The 26,475-nt window shown below is 35.3% G+C and overlaps 2 long non-coding RNA genes and 2 pseudogenes across 2 annotated transcripts; all 4 read right to left on the reverse strand.

Annotated features, from left to right (window-relative positions):
• Positions 1-4,755, reverse strand: part of LOC147794878 (putative two-component response regulator-like APRR6) — a 29,566-nt pseudogene extending 24,811 nt beyond the window's left edge.
• On the reverse strand, positions 82-2,613 carry LOC111799802 (uncharacterized). Its single transcript, XR_015423150.1, has 3 exons — positions 1,846-2,613; positions 1,680-1,735; positions 82-679 (listed from the first exon to the last, which is right to left on the reverse strand). It is a non-coding gene; the product is annotated as an uncharacterized LOC111799802 (long non-coding RNA).
• Positions 4,756-8,916: 4,161 nt separating the features above from the next.
• LOC147794879 (putative two-component response regulator-like APRR6) lies at positions 8,917-24,914 on the reverse strand (annotated as a pseudogene).
• LOC147794880 (uncharacterized) lies at positions 14,912-17,190 on the reverse strand. The gene is made up of 3 exons (XR_015423155.1): positions 16,297-17,190; positions 16,119-16,176; positions 14,912-15,802 (listed from the first exon to the last, which is right to left on the reverse strand). It is a non-coding gene; the product is annotated as an uncharacterized LOC147794880 (long non-coding RNA).
• Positions 24,915-26,475: the final 1,561 nt, after the last annotated feature.

Raw genomic sequence — 26,475 nt, forward strand, 5'->3', positions numbered from 1 at the left:
TCAGGATACAAGCAGTCGCACACAATACACATACATGTCACACATAATACACCTACATGAGCAAAGTGTTAAAAAGAAAGCAACTGAGAGATGGGTCTGTCTTCCATTCCTTCCCATGGCCTTAGGCCCTTGCTTTGTCCGAGCGGGGGTGGATGCATGAGACTTTCCCACACATGGTCCACGTGTGTGACTATGAGCCCACCAGGCGAGTTCGCATGCAAACTCCCTGGGCCTGGCTTGGTCGGGTATGTATGACATACAATACCGGACGCCACGGAAAAAGGAGGGCCTGCATGATATTGTGGCGAACACAATATCGAATATACGCGTCCATACCATCAGTGGCATAACGGGGGAGTGCCCCAGTGTAAGGCCCCTAATTTTCTCTAACCTAATTAGCGACGTTACCTTATACTTGCACAATCAACAGAACAAGAGTTCCCGTGAGACAGTCTCAATAACGACAATGTGTTCATTATTATAAGCCGTTCATACCTGGGGAAATCAATAACGACAGCCTAGCTTAGAAATAATCAACAGAGAACTAGAGGGAACAATTGCAATAACTATGAACCCAAAAGAATCCAACAAGGTGCCTACGGCACTACAAACTCTCCTCAAGATTTCCATGGCCTTCGCAGCATCCACCGTCAGCCGTACATGAGAGCCTTGCCCTTACCTGAAAATATTGGTAGCACGTGGCTTGAGTATTATATAAAATACCCAGTAAGTCGCCCCACTGTTGGGGTTAAGCATATAATCATACATCAGGATACAAGCAGTCGCACACAATACACATACATGTCGCACATAATACACATACAGGTCGCACATAATACACATACATGTCGCACATAATACACATACAGGTCGCACATAATACACATACATGTCGCACATAATACACCTACATGTCGCACATAATACACCTACATGTCGCACATAATACACCTACATGAGCACAAGTGTTAAAAGAAAGCAACTGAGAGAGGGGTCTGTCTTCCATTCCTTCCCATGGCCTTAGGCCCTTGCTTTGTCCGGGCGGGGGTGGATGCATGGTACTTTCCCACACATGGTCCACGTGTGTGACTGTGGGCCGACCAGGCGAGTTTGCATGCGAACTCCCTGGGCCTGGCTTGGTCAGGTATGTATGACATACAATACCGGACGCCACGAAAAAAGGAGGGGCTGCATGATATTGTGGCGAACACAATACCGAATATACGCGTCCATACCATCAGTAGCATAATGGGGGAGTGCCCCAGGTACATAACCATAGCGTGCATAAGGTTCTTAAGGTTTACCTCCATGGCATTATACATACAAAGTTCCATCCCCTCACCGCATTACATAGCATAACTGGGTCAAACATCGAGTAGGTATATCGTAGCATACTAGTCATCACATTCATGGCATGCGAGGTTCTCATTACAATCATGACATGTCAATCAAGCTCATACATACAGGGTAGCAAATCGTGTCACAAACGTCATATACATAAACATGGCAAACATAGCATTTTACTACAAGAATCACATACATAAACATGGCATACATAGCATTTCACTGCAAGAAACATCTAACCTAGCATACATCAATAACACACATGGTGCATGCAAGGGCCATAGGGCACGCACCAACATACATACATAACTAATGCCAACAGTAAGGTTACTTACCCCTTTGGCCTTGGCCGAAGTCACTCACCACGCTAACCCCGACGCCTAACTACCTCCTATAAGACAACATGATATACTTAGAGTCATTTCACAACTAGCTTTTATGCCTAGCTACCAAGGTACGTCCCTATCACAAACTGTTCTATCAAGATGGAGTCATAATGACCTCAGACGGTTGAAACAAGGGTGGGAATGGCTTCAGAAGCGTCGAAAACCTAGGAATCCATATATTATACGTATGTCCAGCCTGCTAAGCCGCAACACCAAGCTGACCTAGCCGAGCCGGGAGTGCAACGAAGCCGCCGACAACGCCGAAACTGGGCTGCAAAGGACATTGACGGCGTAGGGTTCCTGGATGCGTCTCTGGGTTGGGCCGAAAGGGAAGAGGCCCAATGGTGGTGTTCGAGCCCGACCCGCGAGGTGCGGCCTGTATGCTGACCGAGAAGAACTCGCGGAATGCCGAAGGGTCAACCCACGGCTGCCGCTTCGTCTTCCTCGCCCGAAAGCCTCGACTATCCTAATCAAAGAACTCGACTATTGTCGTCGGTGGAATGGTCGTCGTTTGTCCGTTTGTCTCTAGTGGCGCGTCTGTCCCTCCTTGCCCGACGTACCCTGGCGTCGGTTTGCTCCTATCTAAGGACTCACAAAAGTCTGAAGTCTCGAGACGTTTTCGATTCCTCACCTAAACTTTTCGTCTCCTCCCTCACAGTACGATAGTAGCTCAAAAAGAAAGGACGGCTACTAAAGTAGCTAGGGTTTAACATGGGCACTCAAGGAATTAATATGCCCTTGTTGACAAGGCATGCCTCACCGAAAATCCTGCGATTTCCGGCGAGATTTAAGGCGTTCCTTTTTTTTTTTTTTTTTTCTCTGAAACCCTTATCGTTACAAACAAGGTCCTATTGTGATGATAGTCATAACTGTAAGAGGACAAAGATAACTGTAAGAGGACAAAGAACAAAGAACAGAGGATAATGGGGTAAAGGAAGGGGAACGGGAGTCCTCAGTTTCATCTCATTTCTTTTCGGTAAAGGAAGGGGAAGGAGAGAACTCCATTTCATCTCATTTCTTTTTCTAATCTCATTATTTTCTATTTCTAAGTGGCTTTCTCTCTCTTACTTTGAAACTTGTGCTATACATGCAACTGATATGCATTTTGACTTTCATCTCCTCTTTTGCTTTTAGCCCTTATTCCAAGATTTCTCTCATCCCACGTAATTTAAATTTTGAACTAATTTTGTGTAAAGAAATTAGTCATATTCAAACCTCTTTTAACTTGTATGTTCCACTCATATAAATTTAATAAAAATATTCTTTCAACTTTATATTTTGTTTGAAAAAATAAGTTTTGTCGTTACCTTTCGATTTTTTAAGAAAATCTCGAAAATACTTTTAAATTAAAAAAAAAAAAGCCTTAGTTTTGGATGAAAAATAGTTAATTTCTTTTTTTAAAAAAATACCCTTAAATTTTCAAAAAAATTTCAAAAATATCATTAAACTTTCAAAGATGTTTCAAAAATACCCTTGAGTTTTTTAAATTTGGAGATAATTTATGAGATATCGACTAGATGGACGGTAAATAAAAATTAAAATTTTCTTATTCATGTGTAGGGTGTTAATACTACTTTTAAAATTTAATGAGTATTTTTAAATACAAATTCAGTTGATGGGCGTCACTTAAGTTCAAGCCTAATGAAATTCAATTTTACCCTACAACCGAAATTGATTATAGAACATATTTATCATGCTACAACCACCTAAAATAACTTAAAAAGTCCTAGATCAAACTTATTTTGATCTAAAATATCTTAAAGTTATATGAAAAAACTAGAATTGACCATGACCCTGCACAACTTAAAATAGATTTGAATTGGACATGGAAAGTTTAAATTGACTGAACCAAAATTGAAACAATTGAACCAAGTAAATCAAAAGTTAGATGACTACAACAAGCCAAACGAACAAGCTTAAATTGATTGAACCCAAGTTGAAATAATTGAACTGAGATGATCGAAAGTTAGATGATTACAACGAGCCACAGTAGCCGAAGTAAGCCGTATTCCAAGATTTCTATAATTTTAATAATTTTTTTATAATAATTTTAATAATTTTATTTCTTTGAGAAAAAGGATAGATAATTGGTTTAGTAGAAACTTAAACAAAGAAGGGATTCATATATGTTCACAATTTATTTCCAATTCTCGAAAAAAAAATTAATAAAAAAAAAAAACAGAAGAAATTGAGTAAAAGTGACTAATAACATTTCCCTTTCTTTTTTAATAGAAACTAACAAAATTAAGAAATCAAGTTAACATATATATATATATATATATATATATATATATTGTTGAGAAATTATGATCATCACAACTAGGATCCATAATAATTTCATAAATTCAAACCCAACTTACATCTGCCACTAAAATGTATTGAGTTGTTATCATATACAAAAAGAAATGGCTTAAAAAAATTAAAATTAGGATGGTGAAAGAGATTAATAGAAATATTGTGATGTTATGTACCATTGTAAGACGGGTGCTTAAACAATGAAGTCAAGTGCTTGAGAGACTTCATGATCCCCACCAAGATATGAAGATTTTTGGCAAAACTAGGGAGAGAATTAGGGATCCAATGACCCATCTCTTGTATTTTCCACTAAGATTAAACTTCTAGATTTGAGAGAAGGTGGGGGAGCAAATTTTGGGGAGATAAATGAATAATTCAAATAGAGCAGAGACAAAGCTAAAAGCTTAACATGTAGAGACACAAACATAGAAGAAGGAGAGAGAGAGGAGAAGGTGACCCTTGTTGAATAGATTATGAGTAGCCCAAAGTTGGAAGAGTCTTAGTTGGAATTGAAATTTATATTCGGAAGTAATTTTACAAAAATGTGTGCTTCAAAAGAAACAAAGAGTAAATGAAAAAGAAGAAATCTGGAACGCATTAAAAAAAATGAAGTGAGATATTACATTTGAGAGCTTCCAAAAGGGATTGAAACAAAGAGGAGGCAAAAGATGGGGTTAAATGGACAACATCTCGCACTATCAGGAGCAAAAGCATGGAGGGGGATAGTCATCAAACACGTAGAGAGCAATGACAAAGTAGGAAGTTGTGGGAAGTTTGAATTTCAACTGAGTATACTTGGTGGATACACTAATCTAAGTAGAAATGATAGGAAGGCAACATAGATTATACCAATTTTTTGGATGGATAAAAATGAACCAGGCTCCACTTTTTGTGATGATATCCATGAGTGTAGGAGGACAGAGAACAAAGGATAGAGGTAGAAGAAGGGGAGGGTACACACCCCTCCCCTCCGAGTCTTTGGTTTCATCTCCTTATTCTTTCTATTCTCACCCTTTTCTATTTGTTCATGACTTTTTTTACCTCACAGTTTTCTGTCTCTTTTGTGGCTTTCTTTCCCACTTTAAAACTAGTGCCTTGCATGTAGTGCACATTTGACTTTCACCTTAGCTTTCTAGGTCTATGCTTCACCCATCTAAAATTAATAAAAATACTCTTTGAACTTTGTATTTTGTTTTAAAAAAATAAGTTTTAATAACACTCTTTAAACTTTTAACAAAAACTTATAAATACTTTTAATTTTTTTAAAAAAATTCAAAAATACCCTTATCCTTATTTTTGGATGAAAATCTTAATATGTATATATTTTAAAATAACCTAACTTTAAAAAAAAAAAACCATTTAACTTTTAAAAGTGTACTTTTTAAAAATGTGGAGATAATCTATAAGATGGAAATAAACGGTAAAAATAGATGTTTTATATTTTTTATAAAGGTAAAAGGTGTTGGTGTTTTTTAAGAATATGTAAAAGGATAGAGAACTTGAGGACAAAGGATAAAGGTAGAGGAAGGGGGTGTGTACCATCCCGTCCGAGTTCTCGCTTTCATCTCCTCTTTTGTTCTAATCTTACTCTGTGGATTTCTCTGTAATACTCTCACATGCAGTGATGACTGCTCTGTCCTTACTTTTGGCCTTGGAATAAATCTTGAAACTAATTTTTTTTTTTTTTTTTTTTGCCTCTTCCTAAATTTCTCTCTTATCTCACACAATTCAAATGTTGAACTAATTTCTTGATATCTGCCCTGCCTTTATTTCTCCCAATTTCTCTCTCAACCCATATAATTACTGTAGTTACTTGTGGTCGGTTTTCTCAAATATCTCTCTCATCTCACACAATTCAAATCTAAAACTAATTTCACTCATCCCACACAATTATGTTGTTACTTTTGGTGCCTCAAATATCGAACAAAGAACTCCAAAAGAAAAGGAGCCAAGCCTCCTCAAAGGCAGTAAAAAATGACTAAGACTCTAAAGGAGTCGAGCCTCGATTAAGGGGAGGACGCACTTTGTTCGAGGGGAGGTGTTGGATGATGGAAGTCCCACATCGGCATTTTGGGGAAGCCCAAATCAAAGCCATGAGAGCTTATGCTCAAAGTGGACAATATCATACCATTGTGGAGAGTAGTGTTCGTCTAACACTTACAATGCTCCACTCATTTAAAATTAATAAAAAATACTCTTTTATTTTGATTTAAATATTAAGTTTTGATATTACTCAATTTAAAAAATACTCTTAAATTAAAAAAAAAAAAAATACCCTTACTTTTAGATGAAAAGTATTAATTTTTTTTAAAATTTTCTTATAAATGTGAAGGGGTTAATGCTATAAAGTTTCATGAGTATTTTTTAAACATAATAGTAATAATAAGAATATTTTTTAATAATAAAAAGTTGAAAAGTATTGATGAGAGGTTTTTTTTTAAACACCATTAAAATTTCAAAAAGTATTTTTTAAATAAACTACATTTTGAATTTTTTTTTAAATTTTTAATGCATATTTATTTTATTCTCAAATTTATTTAACGGTAATATTTCAATTTTCGATTAATAAAGCTCCATTTGATTTTGAATTTGATTAGGTATAAATAATAAGATTAAATTAAGGTTTGACTAATGGATACAACCTCTTATTCCTTTATAAATAAAATGATTAAATTAAAAGTAGAATTAAGTGTAGCCGTTGATATTAAGAGCTTAAATTATGGGGTCTTTTTTTTTACCCAACCCAAAAATTTAGATTGGTTTAACCAGTAACACAACCGAATCCAAAAATTTTCACCAACCCAATCCACTGTAACCCTCTATTTTCAGGTTGGGCCCAACCCTCTATAACCTTCTATTTTCAGGTTCTCTATTTTCAGGTTGGGCCAACCTCTATAAACACTCTATTTTCAGGTTGGGTTGGGTTGCAGTTGGATTAGTCAACCTAACCTCCATCTCTTGTCATACTTCTAGATTGCTCTCTAATCTCACACAATTTCTCTCACTTTGAAATTTGGGTTTTGAGGTTACCCTTCAATTTTTCAAGAAAATCTCAAAAATACTTTAAATTAAAAAAAAATACAGTTTCGGATGAAAATTTGTTAATTTTCATTTTTCCAAAAATACCAAACTTTCAAAAAAAAAAAAATTTAAAAATATCATTAAAGTTTCAAAAATATTTCTAAAATACTCTTGGATTTTTAAAAATTTGAAACTAAGTTATGATAGGGACGGATAGTAAAAAAAAAGGTGAAGGGTGTTAATGCTACTTCTAAGATTTCATCACTATTTTTTAAACCTAGAACTAATGCTTAGAGTATTTTTGAATTTTTTTTTTTTAAATTTGAAGTGTATTAATGAATGGTATTTTTGAAACACTATTCAACTATGTTTTTAACTTTTTTTTTTTAATTTAAAATTGTTATTTAAACTTTTGAAAGTCCCATCTTTGACTACTAAACGTATTTTTATTAATTTTATCTTTATTTTCTTCTCAAATTTATTTAGAAATGATAGTTATTAATTTAGTCTTTATCTTATTCTCAAATTTATTTAGAAATGACAGTAGTAGACTTATTAAAAGTCTACTTGACCAATCTTAGTAGAAATATCTTAGTAGAAATAACCGTGCACAAACACATAGATGATGCCAATATTTAGATAAATAAATATGAACAATATCCAACTTTTTGTGATTATAACCACAAGGGTAGGAGGGCAAAAGAGGGAGAGGGTAAGATGTAGGGGTGTACATGGTCCAGGTTGGAGTTGGGGGATTTTTGACCCAACCCAAAAGTTTGGGTTGGTTGGATTGGTAACCAACCCAACCCAAAATTTTTCACAACCCAACCCTCTATTTTCAGGTTGGGTTCGGGTTGGGTTGTCAAATTTTTTTTTTAAGTTTTATTTATCCACAATCTATAATTAATTCGGAAACAATCTTAAATAAAATATATTAAAAGTTCTCAAACAAACACAAATCAATCTATAATTATTGACAAAAAAAAAAAAAAAAAAAAAAAATCAATAAAAAATAGCAGCAAAAATTGTAACAAATTAGCATAGTTCAATATTGTCATAAAACTAAAACAACTAAATACCGACATTTTTTAGAATTGGTTAAAATAACAAAAATACAACGGTAAATGTTCATGGACTAACATCAATACCACTCTGGCAAATCCATTAATATAAAAGAATCTTCATAATAATTCTATATATTTTATTTGGCTCGGGTCGAGCGTTTTGCCCATAAACCCGAAACCAAACCAATTCAGTTCGGGTTCAGAAAAATGAATCCAACCCCACCCGAAATGCTAATCCAATCCAACCAAACCCTTATAATTTGGGTTGGTTGGTCCGAGTTGTTGGGTTGCCGGGTTGAATGTACACCCCTAGTAAGAGGGCAAAAGACAAGGAAGGGAGAGGGTACCCACTAGGTGTGACAAAGGTAGAGGAAGGGGCTGTACCCCACTGGGCGTGTACCATCCCCCAAGATGCCTAGGTTTCATCTCCTTTCCTTTTTCTGTGTGATTTTCTCTCTCTTCCAAATTGAGCCTTGCATGAGTAACCCCTCTCAACCTTTGACTTTCACTTAATTTTGCGGAAACTTCTCTTTAATTTAAAATTAATAAAAATACTTTTTCAATTCTGTATTTTCTTTTTTTTTAATTTTTTTTTTAAATACCCTTCTTTTTTTTTTTAGAGAATCTAAGAAATATTCTTAATTTTTTTTTTTAAATACAACTTTCAAAAATATCATTAAAGTTTCAAAAATATTTTAAAAAAATCCTTGAGAATGAGATGTCATATTAAAAAAAATAAAGACATTGAGTGTTCATTATAAAAATAAAGACATTGAGAGTTCATTATAAAACTAAAACATACCTATTTATTGATTGATTTCAACTCGAAAGTTTTCTGCATTGTTATTGATAAAGCTATCTGGACCGCTTCCGTTTTCGAGAATAGTGTTTCTTAGCCACTCGTTGTATTTATCTACATCACTCAGATCAAAGTTGCTGCCAAAGTCGGGTGGATCGTTTTCTAAAACATTTAAGAGATAAACATATTCTGCTAATTGTTGTTGTCTTCCTTCATTTCCAAAATTTGTAGCAACATTGTCCAAGTTGGTTGAATCAGGCAAAGCGATGTTCTTCGACATCAACTGATTCCCTTCTTATGTGCCACTAAATTTCATTGCTTCTGGCTGCTGAGCTACATCAGCTTGATATATATCTAAGAATTGAATTTCATCAAATACACGAGAAGAAGTTACCTTTGGAGTCGTCTTATTGATGCTATATGGAATTGAATTATAGTTTGAAGCAACATGCTGAAAAATTGTGGTCAAGCATTATGACAAAATGATTTACAAAGTTGGCACTAAGAAGCAGTCTAGGATTAGGCACAGGCTTAGGAGCAATAAGTCGGAATCTTATCCCTCTTGAAAGAGAGGTTGAACCCCCCTGTGTTGATTTGTTTGCCTCATGATTGTGCTGTGTAGATTTATTTGCCTCATGATTGTGCCGTGTAGATTTGTTTGCCTCATGATTGTGCTGCTTTTGCACCAACGGAGGAAGTTGAGTCCGGACGGAGAAATTGAATTTGGATGCTTCCATCCTTGGAGCTAATTTATTTTTTCTCCCCCTTTTCGTGGACTCTACTTGTGCTTTGTATTTTTAATAGGTTTAGGAGCAATAATTCCTCGTTTATTCATAAACAACTAAAAGTACATAGTGGGAAAATAGTAAGCAAACTTGATAGAAGAATACCTGTAGGTGGTGTAGGTGGTTAGCTACCTGGTGTAGGGTCAAACATGGTTCATTCATCAACTTAAGTATAAGTTTTGGGGACCTTCAAAACCCAAAGAAAACATAATAATAACAATTAGAAATACATCATCGCATTCAAATCCTAAAAAAAATAAAAATAACTAGGTAAAATTACATTTATCATCTAGCTTGTTGAGGGCATCAGAGAACTTGCGACTTCGTTCCATATTCCAAACAAGACGTGATCTGGTATTACTGGAAATATAATATTCCTTCCCTCTTCCATTATCCTCATCAGCTCTTGTATGTCCAAAATTGGTAGGTTTTGAGTAATATGTAACTCTCTTCACCTTGTTTGTTCCTTCTATGTCATCCGTTCATCTCTTTCCTTTCAAGTATGAATCAACTACAGTATCATGAGAATTAGTTGGCGTATTTTGCACTTTTTCGTTATAGCTCATAAGTTGATAGTTAATACTACAATTATTATTATAACTAACTGCATCGGTGGACCGAGACAAAACAACAGTGTTTTCGTTTTGGACACCGACAGATTCTTTTCCAGATTTGGCTTTTTCTACGCAATTTTCTTTATGGGTTAGCTTGGCTATGTTTATGTTACTCTCATACACGTGTTTCTATACATATTTGAGATCATCCTTAGAAATAGGTTTTGAAGAAAGTAACATGCTCCTTCTGCCAATGCTTTCATAGCTACCTTCAAGTTCATCGCTGAAGACATAACTGCTCGACAACTAAATAGCTTGAGAATAATGAAGACATTTAATTGAATGAGATAGTAAATCAAAATTGAGCTTACAAATGACAGCAATATTCATCTTAAGGAACACGTGGAAGAACAAAAAACTGCCCATATCAGGCATGCTAACGTTAGCTATGACAAGGTCCAACTGGTTACCTTTTTCTTGAATTATTGATAGAGCAATACATCCTAGTCAAGTGGTCCTAACCGAAGATTACAAAAATAAAAAAATAAAAAAAAATAAAAATTATGTCATGCACACTAAGTTCATAGAAAAGAAAAAACAAAAGCTTAAAACCAAGGATATTAGGGTTTAGGGTTTGTAACTAGCCCCACAAACCAACAAACCAATTATACTTTGAGAAAATGAATAGATAATTGATCACATACACATCATTTTTCTTATTGAAACATAAAGAAGGAATGCATTCATATCTTATACTTTTATACTTTGAATCTATTTTTAATTCCCATAAAAAGAAAGAGAAGAAATAGTTAAGAAATAGTTAAGCAATCAAGTTAAAATTCCTTTTTTTTTTAATTTGAGAAGTTGCTGATGATCACAACAACTATCCATAATAATTTCATAAACTCAAACCCCATCACACATCTCGTACTCAAATGCATTGAGTTTTTTTTTAAGGATTGCAACATGTAACGAGATATAAAAAGAAGAATAACATTAACTTTAGACTATTGCTTAAAAAATTAAAATTAGGATGATGAAAGAGATTAATGGCAATATTGTGATGCTATGTACCATTGTAAGAATGCTGCCTAAGCAATGAACTCAAGTGAATCAGGCACTTGATCCATCACCAAGATATGAAGATTTTTGGCAAAACTAGGGAGAGAATCAGGCACCCAATGACCCATATCGTGCAACATTTCCTTTGGAGAGTTTGAGAGAGGAGATTAAACTTCTAGATTTGAGAGAAACTAAGAGGGCAAATGTTGGGGGAGAGAGATAAACAACTTAAAAAAAAAAAGAGAGACAAACTTTAGTTTTGAGAGGAGCTAAGGGCAAATTTTGGTGGAGAGAGATGAACAACCCCAAAAAGAAAAGCTTAACATGTAGAGACACATACATAGAAGGAGACACACAGAGAGTCAACAACGGTGCTTGGTGCTTGGTGCTTAGTGAAACGGGGCTTGATCAAGGCAAAAGCAAGATGAGAAAGTGACAATTGCTAAATAGATGAGAACAAAGAGTGAATGATAAAGAAAAAATCTAAAATGAAAAGGCATTAAAAGAGAAGAAAGTCGGACCTTAAATTTGAGAGCTTCCAAAAAGAAGTAAAGGTAAAAGATGGGGTTGAATGGGCAACACCTTACATTACCACCCGCAAAAACAACATGGGAGGTGAGACATTCATCAAACACATATTGGGCAGCACATATTATGAAACAGTCTCAGTTTGGATGAGAAGAGGGCAATTGCGGAATGGATAAGAGTAGCACAGAACTGAAACAGTCTCAGTTTGGATTGAAATTTATATCCACGGTTTGAAGTAGTTTTACAAAATTGGGTGCTTCAAAAGAAATATAGAGTGAATGAAAGAGAAGAAATCCGACATGGAAAGACATTAAAAAATAAGAAAGTAAGATCTTACCTTTGAGAGCTTCCAAAAGGGACTGAAACAAGGAGGAGGCAAAATGTGGGGTTGAATGGTTAACACCTTGTAGGAGCAAAAACATGGAGGGGGACATTCATCATAGGCTTTAAGCATAACATTAGCTTTAGACTCTTGCATAAAAAATTAAAATTAGGATGGTGAAAAGAGATGAATGGAATGCTCTATACCATTGTAAGATTGTTTCTCAAGCAATGAAGAAGTGCTTGAGAGACAAAGGTTCATGATCCACGAGCAAGATAAGAAGATCCATTTTCTGCATTTCTCATTTCTCACAGAGCATCTGAAAGAAGGGAGATTGAACTTCTAGATTTGAGATAAATTCTCATTTCTCACCGACAATCGAAAAGAACAGAGATTAAACTTCTAGATTTGAGATTATTTCTCACGGAGATCTGTAAGAAGAGAGATTAAACTTTTCAATTTGAGAGAAAACTAGAGGGGAAATTTTGAGGAGAGAGATGAACAACCCAAAAAGAGAAGAGACAAAGCTAAAAGTTGTAAATGCAAGAAGAGGGAGAGAGTCGTGACTGTGCTTAGTGAAAGAGAGCTTGATCAAGGCAAAAGTTTTTTTTTTTTTTTTCTATTTGAGAAGTTGTTGATAGATCACAACAATGATACATAACAATTTCATTAGCTCAAACCCCATCATACATCTACCACTAAAATGTATTAAGTATCTTTTAAGGATTGAAACATGTAACCAGATATCAAAAGAAGCATAATATTAACTTTAGACTGTTGCTCTTCGTAATATAATCTTCTCATCAACCATTGAATCGTTCTTTCACTAACAATTGGTATCAGAGCTATCTTCTTAAGGGATCTGTGAGATCAAGATGGAAGGAGAATCTAGTTTTTCCACTATTGCACCACCAATTTTCGATGGAGACAATTATCAAATGTGGGCAGTTCGTATGGAGACTTATCTGGAGGCTTTGGATCTTTGGGAAGTAATAGAAGATGATTACGAGGTCCCTCCGCTTCCAGCAAATCCTACTGTAGCACAAATCAAATTACAGAAGGAAAAGAAGACAAGGAAATCAAAGGCGAAAGCTTGCCTATTTTCCGTTGTATCTCAAATGATCTTCATGCGAATAATGTCCCTTAAAACAGCAAAGGAACTTTGGGATTATCTCAAGGCTAAATATGAAGTAGATGAGAGGATTCGTGGAATGAAAGTCCTTAATTTGATCATGGATTTCGAGTTGCAGAAGATGAAGGAGTCTGAATCGGTGAAAGAGTACTCTGACAGACTTCTCAACATTGCCAACAAGGTGAGATTGTTTGGTTCTGTATTAAATGATTCCAGGATCGTTGAAAGCTGCTAGTCACTGTTCCAGAGAAGTTTGAAGCCACCATTACTAAGAACACCAAAGACTTGTCAAAGATTTCTCTTACAGAACTCTGGAATGCTTTACAAGCACAAGAGCAAAGTGTTATATATTTAACCTGAGTTTTTTCCTTATTTAGATTCATATTATTTAGATTCACACGATTTCATTAGTTGATTGAATACCTCCGTTTGACCATTTGACAAACACGTCGACTGGATTACCAAAGTTGTAGATGGCAATTTTGTAGGAAGTGGCACAGGTTTAGTGCCAGTCTCCAGCCATTTTTAGGATAAGTTATATTTAAATACGTAAATCTGTTCTGAAGATTTTACCACCTCATTTTAAGCACAGTCAAAATTTCAGCAATTCTCTCTCTTTGTTATTTTACGCGTTTTATTTTCTTCCAACAACTTCCTGTCAACGATTTCCTCTCACCGAAAAGAAAAGAATTTCTCTCGCCGATTATCGAAAAACAACACAAAGGAGGTCTATGAGGCAAGAAGGGGTGATTGAAAGTGTCTTACATGTTAAGCATCAAGACAACAGCAGGTATAAAAACAACAAAAATTTCAAAAATCAATTGACGAATGGAGATCCATTTGCCAATTATTAGAAGACAAAAGGAGGAGGTTTCAAAAAATCCTATCCACCTTGCCGCCATTGTGAGAAGAAAGGTCATCCACCATAAGTGTTGGAGAAGACCTGACGTCTTCTGCTCCAAATGCAATCAACTTGGACATGAAGTTGTGATCTGCAAAGCTAAAGATCAGGTGAAAGAAGTAGATGCACAGGTAGTTGATCAAGAAGAAGAAGAAGATCAATTGTTTATGGTCACTTCTTCCTCAGGCAAAGAATCAAGCGAGAGCTCGTTGATTGACAGTGGGTGCACAAATCACATGACATATGACAAAGAGTCTTTTGAGGAATTAAGAGACATTGAAGATAAGAGAGTGATGATTGGCAATGGTGAACACTTGGAAGTCAAGGGAAAAGGCACAGTAGCTATAACAAGTTATGAAGGTCCAAAATTTATTTCAGATGTTTTATTTGTGCCTAAAATTGATCAAAATATCTTTAAGTGTTGGTCAATTACTTGATAAAGGCTCGAAAAAGCTGCAACTGGTTCATACTGATCTTTGTGGTACTCAGCGAACACCATCATTAAATGGTAATCTTTATTACATTGTTTTTATTGATGATCTAACAAGAATGTGTTGGATCTTCTTGCTGAAGCAAAAGTCAGAAGTTGCAGGTGTATTTCGGGAATTCAAAGCCAGAGTTGAGAATGAAAGTGCATGCTTAATTCAGACTATAAGATCAGATAATAGCAAAGAGTACACTTTAGAAACTTTTAACAGGTTTTGTGAAGAGGCTATGATTGAACATCAATTGACAGCACCATACACTCCTCAACAAAATGACGTCAGTGAAAGGATGTAACGCCCCTAATTTTCTCTATCCTAAATAGCGACGTTACCTTGTAATCATATAACGAAAGTGCGATAGTTTATGTAAGATAGCCTCAAAACTGACAATACGTTCATTATTATAAGCAGCTCATGCCTGGGGAAAACAATAACGACAGCCTAACCTAGAAATAAACAACGAATAACTAGAGGGACAAGTGCCATAACTAATAACCGAGAGAATCCAACAAGACGTCTACGACACTACAAACCCTCCTTAAGACTTCCACAGCCTTCGCAGCACCCACCGTCAGTAGTACATGGGGGCCTTGCCCTTACCTAAAAATATGGGTAGCACGTGGCTTGAGTATTATATGAAATACCCAGTAAGTCGCCCACTGTTGGAGTTAAGCATATAATCATACATTAGGATACACACGATCGCATACAATACACATACATAAGCACAAGTGTCAAAAGAAAGAAAACTGAGAGAGGGGTCTGTCTTCCATTCTTCCCATGGCCTTAGGCCCTTGCTTTGTCCGGGCGGGGGTGGATGCATGGTACTTTCCCACACATGGCCCACGTGTGTGACTGTGAGCCCACTAGGCGAGCTCACAAGCGAACTCCCTCGGCCTGGCTTGGTCGGGTATGTATGACATACAATACCGGACGCCACGGACAAAGGAGGGCCTGCATGATATCGTGGCGAACACAATATCGAATATACACGTCCATACGATCAGTGGCATAACGGGGGAGTGCTCAGGTACATAACCATAGCGTGCATGAGGTTCTTAGGCTTTACATCCATGGCATTATACATACAACGTTCCATCCCCTTGCCGCATTACATAGCATAACTGGGTCAACATCAAGCAAGCATATCATAGCATACTAGTCATCTCATTCATGGCATGCGGGGTTCTCATGACAATCATGACATGTCAATCAAGCTCATACATACAGGGTAACAAACTGTGTCATAAACATCATATACATAAACATGGCATACATAGCATTTCACTGCAAGAGTCACATACATAAACATGGCATACATAGCATTTCACTGCAAGAAACATCTAACCTAGCATACAACAACACACATGGTGCATGCAAGGGCCACAGGGCACGCACCAACATACATACATAACTAACGCCAACAGTAAGGTTACTTACCTCGATGGTCTCGGTTGAAGTCACTCACAACGAGCTAATCCCAACGGTTAAATATGTCCTATGATAACCACATAAAAACATAGGAACCTTTCATGACATACCCTAGCTAAACTTCATGCTATTTATCAAAATAAACCCCCAACCTAATCTGTCTTTAACGTTTAGGAACCATACTGACCTCGGATGGTAAAACTAAGGGCAGAAACGGCTTCGGAAGGGTCAACAACCTTGGAATCGATATATTATAGTGATACCGAGTCACCAAGCCGAGCTGCCGAGTCGACCAACTAAGCCGCCAAGCCGAGCTGCGGGATTTGACAGAGCCGAGCCGCAGGTTTTGATGGAGCCGAGCCGCCGTACACGTCAAGCTGAGCCGAGAGCACGCGTGCAGAGCCGAGACCAAGACTGCAGCGCACGTCCGTATTGGGCCGAAATGCACAGGGCCCGCATTTGTTCCGTGGGCCGGTTCAGAGGCCGAAACCCGACCCGACTTTGCGTCTTCTTCACCCGAGGATCCTGATGAACCCTAATCGCCGAGTTCGACTGCCGTTGCCGATGAGACCACCGTCATCCTTGGCGATGCGTCTTTCCCGCTTGTCCCGAAGTACCTTGGCGTCGGTTTGCTACTACCTACGGGCTCCCAGAAGTCCAAAGTCTCGCGACGTTTTCGATCCCTCACCTAACCTTCCAGCTCCTCTCTCACAGGTACAATAGTGGCTCGAAAGGAAAAGTCGGCTACTAAGTTTACCTAGGGTTTAATACGGGGACTCAAGGCATTAATACACCCTTGCTGGCAAGGCATGCCTCACCGAAAATCCCACCATTTCCGGCGAGATTTAAGGATTTTTTCTTTTTTTTTTTTTTTGTGCCTTTTTGAAACCCTTATGGTTACAAAGGAGGAATAGATTCATAATGGAGATGACGAGATGCATACTTCATGAGAAGGATCTTTCAAAACGTTTTTGGGGAAGAGCAGCAAACACTGTTGTGTGCTTGCAAAGTCGAATTTCAACAAAAGATGTGAAGGACCTTACACCATTTGAAGTTTGGTATGGGTACAAACCTTCTTTAAATTTTCTTAGAGTATTTGCGTGTCTTTGCTTCACTTACATTCCACAGGTCAAGCGTGATAAGCTTGACAAAAGACAGAAGCTGGCATCTTTGTTGGGTATAACACTATATCCAAAGCTTACAGAGTTTTTCAACCACACACTAGTCGTGTTATTGTGAGCCAAGTTGTTCATTTTGCTGGAAATGAGCAATGAAATTGGGAAGTACTGGTGAATCAGATTTCTAATGCACCAAACAATTTAATCTTTGGTAGCATGTTAGAAGAGTCTGAAGATGAACGACTAGAAGAGTCTGAAGATGAACTACAAGATGCTTTGGTTGATGATGCACCAGTCAGAGGAGGAGCTTTCGGTGGTAAAAAACAAAAAAAAAAAAAAAAAAAAAAAAAAAAAAAAAAAAAAATCTGGGAGTTGGTTGATCGACCTCTAAATAGATAATTGGAGCAAGATGGGTGTTCAGAAAAAAGCTTAGAGTTCATAGCATCTAAACAGGAAGGAGTGTTGAAGATCACGTATTTGTTTAGATGGCTGTATATGATTAAATTACCAGATTTTCTGCAGATATTTTTTAGGTAGATTTTCTATTTATTTATTTATTATTATTATTATTTTTTTTTTTTTTTGTATTCTATATATATATAGAGAGTATTCTTGCTCTTGTAATATAATCTTCTCATCAACCATTCAATCGTTCACCCTTTTACTAACAGCTTCCAAGAGGGATTGAAACAAGGAGGAGGCAAGAAGTGGGGTTGAATGGACAACACCTGGCAATATGAGGAGCGAAAACATGGAAGGAGGAGGCAAGAAGTGGGGTTGAATGGGCAACACCTGGCAATATGAGGAGCGAAAACATGGAAGGGGACACTCATCTTGATGGTGTTAATATAACACATGCGGAAGCAATTTGGATCTTAGGCACTTTTAGAACATTAATTATAGTATATAACTAGCATGTTCATAAGTATTAAAACTTAATTAGTTTAGATACTAACCTTTTGTAGTTCAAACTCCTTTTTCCTCACGAATCGGTTTCGAACCACCACTAGTGTCTTCTCCACTATCCTCCGGCCTTAGAACGGGATTGTGGAATCCGGTGAGTGACTAAACTTGGAAGGGATTTTGTATATGTGAAGAGAGTGTTTGTGAGAGGTTTTTCTCAAGGTTTCCACCAAGAAGAAGAAGATCTTCCATATACCATGATCACTCTATTTAAAGAGTCATGTTTGCATGTTCATGCAAATTTGAGATCACCAAATTTTGACACTTAAAATTCCACTCAAATGTTTGGGATTATGTGGCATGCAGATTAGGTGGCAAGCATGCATGTTTGAGTTAACCAAATTTTGACACTCAAAATTCCACTCAAACTTGTGGGGCTTATTTGGCAAACATGAAAGTTTGGTTAAACCAAATTTTGACACCTCAAAATTCCACTAACATGTATTTTTCCATTAAATGAATGTCCAATTAATTTGAATAATGAATTTCAAATTAAAGTAACATTAAATGATTAATTAAACTATTTAATTAATATTTAATATTAATTCAAATGTCAATCCCAATCAATTCGGACACATAATTGATTAAGATATTAAATCTTATTTAAATATCTCAGATTCTCTTCTTTTGTTTAATTCGTAAATAAAACCAAAATGCGGTTAAATATATCGTATATATGTAGCGCATATTCCCTAATTTGAATTCGAACACTTCGAACTCACTCGTCACACTGTTCTATGGTTTAGTCCGATATGAGCTAGCAGAGGGACCTAATGGACCTATAGATCATGGGCTCCAACGATCCAAGATTAACCGGCTAAACTCATTAACCTTGTTAACCAACATTCGTTAACTACTAGGACACTCCACTATAGCCTAGTAGTTGCACTCCCCTCACTATAGATATATTTCTGTCCATTTGATATAACCATGATTAGTAAGTCGATCCTTCACAGGTTGTTCGTAACTAGAGCTGGGTCAATTACCGTTTTACCCCTAAAGTTACTTCTTGTTCCTTATGTCTCACTGATCCTCTAATGAACAATTGGTTTGTGGTCCAACTAGTAAACCGAATCCCTCTCAGGCCAATGAGAGGGTGGGGCCCCTTGTTCAAGACCTAGAGTCAGTGCTTAAGGAAACTACCTTTCTTCTATCCCTAAAAGTGGGTAGGAGTGAATTCCATCTTGCACCCCACGTCCCCAGCCATTCACCCAGTCTTACCCCTGAAATGGGAGGCCTATTGAGTCGGCGAACTAGAGCCACTCTCACCCATGCAAATCTAAGGATAATTTCGAATAAACAGGAGTTCATGTTTAGTTCAGGATTAAAACCGAGTTACCTAGGTTATCGAATGAAAAGAAAATCAGTCTCAACAGTAAACGACATTATAAAGTGAGAGTGGTTTTCTTCATGGTCCGATCTTATGCAATACTCATTGCATAGGACGCCCCCACTCACATGTCTCCACATGTACAATTTAGTGATCACATTGTTTATATCATATACAAAAGTGGGCTGCATCCATAGTGTCCCCAGAATAAGGTACTCAACCTTATCCTTATATTATAGATCATTTTGACTATATATTTGAACTTGATTCACTCTTATGTCTCTACATATAGTTCAAGTAATCATACTATAGCCAGAGTGTTCTTAGTTTATTGGACTTAGATTAATGATCGTAAAGTTCACTTTATTCAATAACAATCTTTACTGAATAAATAACAATAATAACTTTATCGAAAATAGAATATGTTTTTGTTTACAAACTATGAGTTTTAGAACATAAAACCCAACACATCTAACACGTAGAGGACAATGACAAAGTAGGAAGTTGTGGGGGTGAGTTTAATTTTCAATGGAGAATACTAGGTGGGTACACGAATCTGAGTAGACATAAGAGAGTATAGATTATGCCAATTTTTTTATGGATAAAGATGAATAAGATATACTCTTTGTGATGATAGCCATAACTGTGAGAGGACAAAAATAATGGTAAGAGGACAAAGAAGAAACAATGGGGTAAAGGAAGGAGAAAGGGAGTCCTCCATTTCATCTCCATTCTTTTTTTCTAATCTCACTTTCTTTTCTTTGTGGCTTTCTCTCCTACTTTGAAACTTGTGCTATATATGCAGCTGCCCTGGCTTGTTGTTACTTCTAGTCCTTATTCCAAGATTTCTCTCTCATCCCACATCATTCAAATCTTCACAAAGAAGAGTGCTTGAGAGACTTCATGATCAGCCACCAAGATATGAAGATTTGTGGCAAAACTAAGAGAGAATTAGGGATCCGACCCATTTCCTGCATTTTCCACACCATCTCTTCATTTTCGCATTTTTCATTTTTCACCTAAAAGAGGAAGATTAAACTTTTAGATCTGAGAGAAGTTGTGGTAGCAAATTTTGGGGGAGAGAAATGAACAACCCAAAAAGAGAAAAGAAAAAACTAAAAGCTTAACATGCATAGACAAAAACACATAAGAAGAAGAAGAGAGGAGAATGTGACAATTGCTGAATAGATATGAGTAGCCCAAAGAGAGTCTTAGTTGGAATTGAAATTTATGTTCACCGTTTGAAGTAATTTTACAAAAATGTGTGCTTCAAAACAAACAAAGTGTGAATGAAAAAAGAAGAAATCTAGAAAGGCATTAAAAAAAATGAAGTGAGATCTTACCTTTGAGAGCTTCGAAAAAGGATTGAAACAAGGAGGAGGCAAAAGATGGGGTTGAATACATCATCTTACACTATTAGTAGCAAAAATATGGAAGGGCAATGACAAATTAGGAAGTTGTGAGGAGTTTGAATTTCAACTAAGTATATTTGGTGGATACACGAATTTGAGTAGAAATGATCGGAAGGCAATATAGATTATACCAATTTTTGGATGGATAAAGATGAACAAGGCTCCACTTTTTGTGATGATATCCATGGTAGGAGAACAGAGAACAGAGGTAGAAGAAGGGGAGGGTACACACCCCTCCCCTCCCGAGTCTTCCGTCTCATCTCCTCATTCTTTCTAATCTCACCATTTTCTATCTCTTTGTGACTTTCTTTTCTCACCATTTCCTGTCTATTTGTGACTTTCTTTATCTCACCATTTCCTGTATCTTTGTGGCTTTCTTTCTCACTCTAAAACTAGTGCCTTGCATGCAGGGATAAACTAATCTATGTACATTTGACTTCCACCTTAGCCTTCTTGTGGTTACTTCTTACCATCTTCCCAATTTTCTCTCTTATCCCATGCCTTTCAAATCTTGAACTAATTTTGGATAAGGAAATTAGTTAAGATTCAAACTTCTTTTAATATTTTAGGTCTATGCTCCACTCATCTAAAATTAATAAAAATACTATTTCATCTCTGTATTTTGTTTAATTTTTTTTTTTTAATAACACTCTTTATACTTTTAACAAAACCTAGTAAATACTTTTAATTTTTTTAAAAAATTTAAAAACACCCTTATCGTTATTTTTTGGATGAAAATCTTAATATTTTTTTTTTAAATAAAATAACCGAACTTTCAAAGGTTTCAAAAAAATTTCTTTTAACTTTCAAAAGTGTTTCAAAAGTATCGTTCACTTTTTAAAAATCTGGAGATAATCTATAAGACGTTGATAGATAAAAAAAATTTACATTTTATATTTTTTATAAAGGTAAAAGGTGTTAATGTTTTTTAAGCATAAGAAATGTGTAAAAAGATAAGGAACTTGAGGACAAAGGATAAGGATAAAGGTAGAGGAAGGGGGTGTGTACCATTGCTTTAATCTCCTCTTTTGTTCTAATCTCACTATGTGAATTTCCCTCACTTTAAAACTCTTGCCTTACATGCGGTGATGAACTGCTCTGTACTTACTTTTGGCCACTCTCTCCAGATTTTTCTCTTATCACACACAATTCAAATCTTGAACTATTTCTTTGCTTCTTCTTAAATTTCTCTCTCTTATCTCACACAATTCAAATCTTGAACTAATTTCTTTGATTTTCTCTCTCACTCTAAAGCGTGGCAGTGATGATATTTACCCTATCTTTATCCCTCTTCGCCCTAGATTTCTCTTCTGGTCTCTCTTCCCAAATTTCTCTCTCATCCCACACAATTCAAATCTTGAACTAATTTTTCTCTCATCCCACACAATTCTATTGTTACTCTAGTCCCTTTTTCAAATTTCTCTCTCATTCCACACCATTCAAATCTTAACTAATTTCTTTGACTTTCACCTCAATCTAGCTGGTAGTTAATTTCGGGCTCCTTTTCTCTCTCACTCCTTTTCTCTCTCACTTTAAAATTGGTGCAGTACATGTCATAACTCTTCACTTTTGCAGTACATGTCATAACTCTTCACTTTTAACTTTCACCTCAATCTATATTGTCCTTACTTCTGCCCTCCTCCCAAATTTTTCTCTCATCCCACGTTAGCTTGTCTTTATTTCTACCCCTCCTCCCAGATTTCTCTCTCATCCCACACAATTCAAATCCTTAACTAATTTTGTATAAAGGAGGTAGTTGAGATTTAAAAATCTTTTAACTTTTTATGATTTTACACTCCACTCATTTAAAATTAATAAAAAATGCTCTTTTATTTTGTTTAAAATATTAAGTTTTGATATTACTCAATTTAAAAAATACTCTTAAATTAAACAAAAATATATATATATATATATATACTAGTTACTTTTAGATGAAAAGAATTAATTTTTTTTTTCAAAAATATCTTTAAACTTTCAAAAAAAATGTTTCAAGAGTATCCTTGAATTTTTAAAAATTTGGAGATAATCTATGAGATGTCAATAGATCATTAAAAAAATTAAAATTTCTTAAAAAGGTTAAGGTGTTAATGCTACTTCTAAGATTTCATGACTATTTTTTAAACACAATAGTAATATTAAGAGTATTTTTAAATTTTTTTTTAGTTAAAAAGTATTAATGAATGGTTTTTTTTAAACATCAAAAGTATTTTTGAAATAAACTCCATTTTGATTTTTTTTTTTAATTGCATCTTTATTTTATTCTCAAATTTGTTTAATTTTAATATTTCAATTTTCAATTAATAAAACTCCATTTGATTTTGAATTTGATTAGGTATATAACCAGATTTTTTTTTTAAATGATTCAAATTAAAAATATAATTAAGTGTAGTTGTTAATATTAGGAGCTTAAATTGTCTGGGTTGAGAGATTTTTTTTTTTTTTTTATCCAACCCAAAAGTTTAGATTGGTTTGACTCGGAATCCAACCCAACACGAAAATTTTCACCAAACCAACCCACTATAACACTCTGTTTTCAGGTTGGGCCCAACCCTCTATAACCATCTATTTTCAAGTTGGGCCCAACCCTCTATAACCCTCTATTCTCAAGTTGGGTTGTCGGGTTGTTAAAAAAATTGATTTATCTATAATTTAAAATTATTTGGATACAATCTTAGATAAAATATATTAAAAGTTTACCAACAAACACAAATCAATCTATAATTATTAAAAAAAAAAAACAAATTCAATCAAGAACAACAAGCAAAAATTGTAACGTTCAACATTTTCATAAAACTAAAGTAAACTAAATACGACACTCTTGAAAATTAGTTAAATTAGGAAGAACATAAGGATAGATCATAAAATTAGAAAAAACAATAAAAATGATTATTTTAAAGATAGTGTATATAATAAAATTAAAAATATATATAAATTGCGATATAATAATGTTACAACAAATAAATAATAATATATCACGATGCATAACAATTTCATAAACCCAAACCTCATTGAGTTTCTTTCAAGACTACACTTACAGATTACCACATGTTATCATATACAAAAAGAAGCATAACATTAACTTTAGACCATTGCCTAAAAAATTAAAATTAGGATGGCGAGATTAATGAAAATATTGTGATGTTGTTCACCATTGTAAGAGTGTTGCTCAAGCAATGAAGTCAAGTGCTTCAGAGACAAGGGTTCATGATCCACCACCGAGATATGAAGATTTTTGGCAAAGCTAGGGAGAGAATCAGCGACCTAATGACCCATTTCCTACATTTCTCGTTTCTCACATAGAATCTGAAAGAGGGGAGATTAAACTTCTAGACATGAGATCAATTCTCATTTCTCACTCCCCATCTAAGAGAAGGAAGATTAAACTTATAGATTTGAGATCATTTCTCAAGGAGAATCTGTAAGAAGGGAGCTTAAACTTTTAGGTTTGAGAGAAGACAAGAGAGTAAATTTTGGGGAGAGAGATAAGCCGCCCAAAAAGAGAAGAGACAAAGCTAAAAGCTCAAAATGCAAGAAGAGGGAGAGTCAATGACGGTGCTTAGTGAAACAGAGCTTCATCGAGGCAAAAGCAAGAGGAGAAACTAGCGATTCTTTTTTTTTTTTTTTTCTTTTTTCTTTTCTATTTGAGAAGTTGTTGATGGATCACAACAATGATACATAACAATCTCATTAGCTCAAACCCCATCATACATCTACCACTAAAATGCATTGAGTATCTTTTAAGGATTGCAACATGTAACCAGATATAAAAAGAAGCATAATATTAACTTTAGACTGTTGCTTAAAAAATTCAAATTAGGGTGGTGAAAGAGATTAATGGAAATATTGTGATGCTATGTACTTGCCTAAGCAATGAACTCAAGTGCTTGAGAGACAAGGTTTCATGATCCACCACCAAGATATGAAGATTTTTGGCAAAACTAGGGAGAGAAACAGGGACCCAATGACCCATATCCTGCAACATTTCCTTTGGAGAGTCGGAGAGAAAGGAGATTAAATTTCTAGATTTGAGAGAAATTAAGGGCAAATTTTGGGGGAGAGAGATGAAAAACCTCAAAAAGAGTAGAGACAAAGTCAAAAGCTTAACATGATGAGACACAGACACAGAAGGTGACACAGACAAAGAAGGTGACACAGACAAAGAAGGAGACACACAGAAAGTCAGCAACGGTTCTTGGTGCTTAGTGAAACGGGACTTCATCAAGAAAAAAGCAATAGGAGAGGGTGACAATTGATAAATAGATGAGAACAAAGAGTGAATGAGAAAGAAGAAATCTAAAATGGAAAGACATTAAAAGAGAAGGAAGTCAGACCTTAAATTGGAGAGCTTCCAAAAGTTAGTAGAGGCAAAAAGATGGGGTTGAATGGGCAACTACTTACATTACCACCAGCAAAAGCAACATGGGAGGTCGGACATTCATCAAACACATAGAGGGCAATGACAAAGTAGGAAGTTGTGGGGTGAATTTGAGTTTAAAGGAGAATACTTGTGGCTACACGAATATGAGTAGAAATGAGAGTGAGACAACACATATTATGCCAACTTTTAGATGGATAAAGATGAACAGGACCCAACTTTTTGTGATGATCACCATAGAACGGAGAACATAGGACAAAGGGAGAGGAAGGGGGAGGATACCCCCACTCTGTGTGTACCCTCCCCTCAGTCCTCGGTTTCATCTACTTTCTTTTTCTAATTTCACTATTTTCTATCTCTTTGTTGCTTTCTCTCTCATTTGAAATGAGGTTGTGTACCCTCCCCTCAATCCTCGGTTTCATTTACTTTATTTTTCTAATCTTACTGTTTTCTATCCCTTTATTGGGGCGTTACATGCAGAGATAAACTGCTTGACTACACCTTTAACTTTCACCTCAATAACTTTTGTCGTGGCCCCTAGATCTCTCTCTTGATTTCTCTCTCATCTCACCCAATTAAAAAAAATTAGTTGAGATTCAAACCTCTTTAAATTTTTTTTATTTTTTTTTTCCTCCAATCATTTAAAATTAATAAACTTTCTCTTCAAATTTTTATTTTTATTTTGTTAAACTAATAAGTTTTAATAATACCCTCTAATTTTTTTAAGAATATCTAAAAAATACTCTTAAATTAAAAGAAAATACCCTTTGGGAATCATTAATTTGTATTTCAAAACCTTGAACTCCCAATAAAAAGTTTCAAAAATATATCATATACAAAAAAAAAAAATTAAAATTTTCTTATAAAGGTGAAGGATGTTAATGCTAGGTTTAAAATAATAAGAATATTTTTGAACTTTTTTAAGAAGTTAAAAGAGTACTCAGAATCACTCCCATATTTTTATTAATTTAACTTTTATTTTATTCTTAAATTTATTTAATTTTAATATTTCTATTTGGCTATTAATAAAAATAGATTTGGTTTTCAATTTGAATAGTGATAAATAATAAGATGAATAAATAAATAAGATTAAATTAGGGTTTGAACTAACCGATCCAACATCTTTTCCTTCTATAAATAATATCCAATGAGAGTGTGGGTTAAAACA

The sequence above is a fragment of the Cucurbita pepo genome, chromosome 1 (genome assembly GCF_057944985.1).
Source record: "Cucurbita pepo subsp. pepo isolate OVF chromosome 1, ASM5794498v1, whole genome shotgun sequence".
In the NCBI taxonomy this organism is placed as follows: domain Eukaryota; kingdom Viridiplantae; phylum Streptophyta; class Magnoliopsida; order Cucurbitales; family Cucurbitaceae; genus Cucurbita; species Cucurbita pepo.